The following is a 7126-nucleotide window of genomic DNA, read 5'->3' as shown; positions in this document are numbered from 1 at the left end:
CTTTCCAGGTGTCATTGTATTTTGTTCAAAAAAAAAAAAAAAACTATCAAGATAACCATAAAATGAGGACTGCTGTTTTAAAAGAAGATACAGGAAAAAAAAAAAAAGGGAAAAAAAAATCAGGTCGGGAGCACGTGAAGGAAAGCGTGTAGCTGATTGGCCGAAAGAAAGGAGAGCTGATTGGCCGAAAGACAAGACCAAATACGTCACGATGTAAATAGTAAAGGAAAGTAGCAAGGCTCTCAAATTGAATGTGTAAATCAAAACAAAAAATTGTGTTGGTAAATAAATAAATAAAATATCACCCTTTTTGAGTCAAATAAAAAAATTGTGGACTCTTGTTAATCTGTATGTTTTAGGAAAATTACATGTAAATGATAAATTCAACGCCTTTATTCAAATAGTTTTTCGATTGGAATCGACACTTATTTTAAGTCTCTTAAATTGATAACAAATGAATGTCAATCAATAATTGCTATTCATGCAAAAATATATATAAAAAAAAAACATGGATTACTTTTTCTTTTGCCCTTATTTTAATTCTTATATAACTTACTTTTATTTTATTGTTGTATATATTTTGTAAGACATGTACATTTGATTTCCTGATCTTTTTATAATTTATCTCTGTCTCAGGGGAGTTATACACATTGTTTATAGTTATATACATTTAGTTATACACGTTTTCAGGTGAGAACACGAGTTAAATTATGGACTGAATTATGCCCTTAATTATTTACGTATCAATTCTATATGTGAGTCTTAGTCCTAGCAAGCAAAAAAATAAATAAAAATAAGGGCAACATTTTCTTAATCATTTACGTGTCCATTCAATATATGTGAGTTTGAACAACAATATGCAATTTTGTCACTCCTATCAGTTTTTTTTTTAATGAAATAAAGAAATAACTACATTTAAAAGAAGGTCGAGACTTTAAAAAAGGCTTGTGAATGCATTGTGGCCATTCGCCTCACTACCACCAGAGGGCAGCCTTGTAATTTGGTGTAATTTAAGACGAGGAAATCTGATAAAAACAACTATTTTCAACACGTTTTCCCCCTTTTCAAAAATATTGCTTAAAGATAATTGTTTCTAGTCATCATTATTATAAATCATATCGTCAACTATTCCCCCAGGGATAAATAATCGGTACGTGAAAGGAAATATGACATTAAGAGCCTCTTCAAAATAGGACAAACAATAGAATCTAAAAATAAAATGGAGAGGCATTTATTAAGTTCCCAGATGCGATGAAAACAAATGTTGAGCCTTTGTAAACTCCCAACCGACCTGATGATCATATCTACAGTTATGTAGCACTGATTTATCACCGCATTTACTCCTGTGTAGCATCTTGTTAATGTTTGCACAGATTGCTTTTACATGTAGACAAAGGCCATCAAATTGAACGTGTTTCTAGCAGACGGTATGCAAAGTAGAGCGTTCCGCTGTCTTCTTGTTGGTAACTGAGACATGTTTTATGCGCTGCGTTGTTCTTTGTGTTCCGCTGTGAACGTAGGTTTGTGTGGGCTTACAATACACCATTGCTCTTACAGTTTTTTTTGCTTGTGAACGGTATACGGCATCTGCATTTATTTGGAGCCATTAAATATCATTCTTGTAATGTAAACCGGTGCAAAGCTGTTGGAAAGGTCAGCTAGCTTGACCCTCATTAATTGCCAAATCATAAATATGAACATCTGTAAACTGCATTTTCGCACCATTAACTATAATTTAAGGTTTAGGAATGTGATTAGTTTACAATATTCTACACGCCGAGATAGTGATAATTGCCTTACAGCCCTGTTTCCTGTCCTCTATCAATTGCTTCCACCAGACTCGTATGCCTGCTTCTGCTGCAACTCCATTTTCACTCCTATTTTGCAGCTCCACTTTCACCCACTTTTCACTCCTCTCGCTTTCAAAGCAAAGCTGTTGCTCCTCATGTGTCTATTTGCGTTGCACGGTGCCTTTTTTCAAGGTTTCCGGGGTAAATATTGGCAGGTCTGCATTTTATATGCCCCCCCCCCCCAGATTCAGTCTGAGGTCGGGCCTGTGTTAAGGGCTGGTGGTTAGGGTCCATGTTTTTGCCGTTCAGTTTAATTGTAAAACAGATGATGTGTCTATCTTTACAGTCGGACAAAAATCCTTGATCTATTGTAACCTAGCAGATTTCCTTATGGTCTGAATTTACAAAAAGATAAGATCCCTTTTTCATCTTTGCCCCTTGTGCTACTAGCTTCACCAATCAGCCCGCCTGTCAGAGGAGTCCATTTATCATGAGCTGGTTGTGGAGATACTGGAGGATGGTGGAGGTGAGGGGGGGCACGTAGACCCTATCTCAATATGTCTCTCCTGACAAAACCTGCAGCCTCTCAAGGATAATGAATTCCTTCTTCCTGTCCTTTAACCTCTTCTCGGAGAACAGGGTTAGTTTCCCAACATTCTCGGATAACCACGAAGAGAGAAACTTTCAGAAGTCTGGGCTTTGTGTGATCTCAGAGTGAAAACAGGATTATTTGGTTTAGCAAAGTCCATTTGAATGTTGACAAAAATTATTATACAAATGATCGCAGTTATACTCAGGTATCCTTTTTGACCAATCAGCACATTCGTGTGACGAGGGCAGTTTCCAGAAAGTCAAATCTTCTAAGCATTATAACTATTATAGCATCTTTCCTAAAGGGGAAGTCAACCCCCCCCCTCAAACATTTCTTGACAATATGTTCTATGCAGCTCTATGAGTCTAAATACGGTATTCTGGGTGATATTGCATTAGTGGAATATGAGTTAAGCAGCAAAATCCAGCAGTTTTTATCAATATCAGAAGGCGGCCATTTTGCCACTTGCTGTCGAGTGAAAATGACACCAATGTTGCCCAGGTCTGAGTTAACAACCAATCACAGCTCGGGAAAACAGGTGAGCTGTGATTGGTCGTTGCCTGAGCCCTGAGCAACTGCGACGTCATCTCCAGTAGACAGCAAGTGGCAAAATGGCCTCCCCCTGAGATGGATGAAGAAAAAAAAGGCTGGATTACACATATAACATACAGTATTATTGTCAAGAAATCTTTAACTTGCCCTTTAACCTCTTTGGCATAAGTCATCATGTCAAGGAAGGATGAAAAGCTGCTTCCTTTGAAAAATAGGAAAGGACAGTGTATTGTTAGGAACATATCACAACAAAATCAGTATGTCTCAATTTCTGTTATTTTTACTAAACTAACATCATGCCCGTCAAGCAAACGGAATTTGTATTGAGAAGAACTGAATTTGTATTTGGAAATCTGACTGTGAAAATATACAGAATTGAAAGATACTGTTTGACGTTTTTCCATTACACAACATTCAAAACTGAAGCTCGAGAACAGCAGCCAACCAGGATTGAGCATGAAAGCAGTCTACCAATCAGGAGCCGGCATTCGCACAGCAACATTTGCATATGCCACCGATGCCTCCGTGGCTTGACTGGAAGTAAAACGGTGAGTCTCTGCCCAGAAACGTCCCAGGCAAGCCAAAACAAACCCTTTGTACCTTTAATTTTTTAGTGAGGATCAAATACAGTTTCAGAGATTTTGAATTCATTTTCAAGTTGACTGGATTTCGGGTCCAAATTACTAAATTAAAATTCAAACTGCACAAATCAGATTCAGTTTTTGAAAATTTGAAGTGAACTATACAAATTCCATTTATGTAATTCTAATTCATTTTTTTCAATATAATTATTCAGGCTTAACTTGATTCAAATTCAAATATAAATGATTCAAATTCAGTTTTTGGGGGCACTTCCCACAAAAAATTTGAAGCATCGAATGATCAAAAATGTCAGATGGCAAATGAAATGAAAATTAAATTTAATTAGTCTTACCCAAACCTTTATTGATTTTTTGAAACTCATTAATTATGTAAATAGGAGCCATAACTTTTGTTGATAGTGAACAGGCTGTCCAGCATCTCAAATATTTTTGGGCTCCAATTCCAAAATCCATCACCTGTAAAGAATCTTCCTCCTTCCGCCTGTTCGTGCCACGCTAAAAGCTTTCTCAAAAGACACCAGATGGTTCAGTATTCTTCCGTTGAAGTCTCTATACACTTCCTTGGCTCATTTCTCTCCCTTGATACACACGATTTAATTACTCAAGCGGCTGCTACGTTGCTTTCAAATGAAATTGTTTTGACTTCACATATAATTTAAGATATATTTTCACGCTGCTCCCAACTCACATTCTGAACGATCAAAAAGGAACAGAAAAAACACCCAACATACTTATTTTCTCCTCGCATGCCTGTCACTCAGAAACAATGCAAACAATGTGACAAAAGTCTATCTTGACGAAATCTAAATGGAAGTGTCCGAATGTGTGCGGAGGCCGTTGCCATTGTTTGGAGCTCACACCCGAGTGGATCGACACAAGATGATGGATGGAGCGCAGAAGAACGAAGGTCTAGGCCTGATAAATTTTAGTTTGATTTTTGCTTCTCTGCTGTGAAAGAATAGTAGGCTATTTAAAAAAAAAAAAAAAACATTGGCTGGAGATTTTTCAAGAAAGAGAGAGGGAAGGGAGGATATACATTTTAGATATAGGGCTGACTTGGAGCTAGTCACAAGAAGGAGTCATGCCATGTCAGCGATGACAAAACGTACAACTCTGCATTTCATTTATGCAGTTTGTGCAACTGAACCCTAAATTGCCACACACTTTTGGCTAGTTAAATCAAACAAAGCATGGCTTTTATGTTTGTTTGCCACTTCCACTAACACTTCCAATTCCATCAGTTCAAATGGTCTCTCCTAAATGCTAGAGTGAACAGTTTAGAGCCTGCTTTTCGAGATCTCAGTGACAGTTTCACATCAAATTTGCATTAAATTTAAAAAATGCTTACAACCATGCAAATTGAGTTTTATATTGAAATTATATACAGTGGGGGTGTGCAAAAAAATCGATTCTCATAAGAATCGCTGTTCTCATTTAGTACGATTCACAATGGATTTTATGTGTCCCAAAATCTATTTTATTTAAATTATTTTTTATTGTCTTGCCTTTGTCTGTGTGTGCCTTTATTTGGAGCGCTGTTCATGTTGTACCCGGTTTGGCCACTTAGGGGCAGTGTGGTTCCACGCGGTCGAATACACTGTTAAGTTGTAGCCACATTAGAGAGTAGAAGGAAAAAGTCACGATCAAATTATTCCAATAAGTTGTTTTTTTTTGCAGTGTGGAGCCGTTCTTTTGAGTGATAAAAGTGCTGCGAGTAGCGCGCTAATTAGCATTAGCGAGTCAGACTGGAGTAGATCATCAATTCCTTGCACATCTATAAAATTATGCAAAAATCATTGTCAATCAAATCATTTCGAATCAAAAATCGTTCCCATCCGAAAATCGATTCTGAATCGAATCGCAGACCCAAAAATCGGAATCGAATCAAATCGTGAGACATTCAAAGATTCCCACCCCTAATATACAGTAGTATAAACTACTTTAAAAAAAATTATTTGCCAATGATAATTTAAATGAATTTGTTGTCGTTTTGCAAACAGCAAATAAACGTTAACCAAAATAGCAGATAAATGTATTTACTGTTCTCAATTTAAGTCAAACACATGTAAATGTTTGGTTCATATTTAACATGGCGGTATGGTGGGATTGGGGATTGGGGATTGGGGAATTTTTATGCTATTTTAAAAGGAATTCAACATTAGCTGGCCATTTTCTAGTTCAAATTCACCTTTACCGTTGTGTGCTAAAACTTTACAACTGTAGAGGGAATCAACAACAACAAAACTTTACTTGCAACTCGATACCTTTCCGTGATATCCGACACCATAACACATCCACACACCCCAATGCTCTTGGGTTGAGATGTTCAAGAAAGTCATTTCCTAAAAAAAAAAAAAAACGTGGATCAGCACAGATGGCAAATATTCATGATGCACCTTTAAAAAGTCCACATAAACATCTTTTAAGCCAGGTGTACAGATGCCATTTTAATTTGCTTTCTAATAATCCGATGGTCTCCTCAGTGGCGGGCCACAAACTGCTCGCCTTTGGCATGAAGGTCTGCTGACAAAGTATTGGTATTCTTCTGTGGGCGCAGCTTTCTGGGCTAAATATTTATGCAGGAGACTGGCATTTGCTGATAAGGAATATGGCTCCATTTATGATAACACATTGGGATTCAGACAGAATATTTAATCAAACAGTAGAGTTTGTACATCTGGAAATGAAACGTAAAAAAAAAAAAAAAAAGCATGAAAAGATCTAAGCTAAAGGCTTTTCATTTAGGCTGGAGAGGAATCGCAAACGTTTACTCATCATTGAGCAGTTGGTGTAATAATTACATCAAAGACAAATGCCACAATGCAGCTTTTCAAAAAGATATTGTTGTGCAGTATTTCTTTTGCCGAGACACAAAGTTGTATCCAAACATTTCACTGCTGGTGGACTTCCTTTGAAATGTTTTTTTTATTTTTATTGCTGTCCAGCTTGTTTTTTTTTTTTGCTTCCAGCTGAACATACTATATGTGATTTATGTCTTTTTTTCCAATTGAGGATGAAAATGTGCTGATTTGTAAAATGTCTTATTTTAGGTATGATTTGGTCGTGTAACTTTTACTATGAAAAAAAAGGTCATTTTTATTGTACTTGCAGACAAGATCAAAATGTGAGCATGTGGGTAGAAAAGGTGCATACAGTTTGATGGATTATTTTTAATTATCAAAGAAGAAGGTCCCACTGGCAGCACAATACTGTAGATAAACGTACGTTTTTAATGAATCATTCATGATTCAGTTAAAAACGGATAGAAGGTGAAATGTATGGTTTTCATTTTGTGATTATAAATATGTAATAACTATGCTAGAATGTGTTTAATCATGTTCACCCATTTCAGATCCAGCTTGGAAGTCCCTGCTTTGTGATATTCCACCCATTAAAATCTCAACCTGGAAAAAAAAAAATGAACATAATATAACTAAAATCTTTGTGATAATAATAATAATAATAATAATAACAACAACAATGTTAATTGATTTCAAAATTTATTTTAAGCGTACATAAAATAAAAATTGTGAAGAGAAAACTTCTGAAATATAGGTAATAATAATAATAATAATAATAACGATGATGAT

This window comes from Vanacampus margaritifer, chromosome 9 (assembly GCF_051991255.1).
Source record: "Vanacampus margaritifer isolate UIUO_Vmar chromosome 9, RoL_Vmar_1.0, whole genome shotgun sequence".
NCBI lineage: Eukaryota > Metazoa > Chordata > Actinopteri > Syngnathiformes > Syngnathidae > Vanacampus > Vanacampus margaritifer.
The sequence above is the reverse complement of the archived record's forward strand: the minus strand, read 5'-3'. Positions refer to the sequence as shown.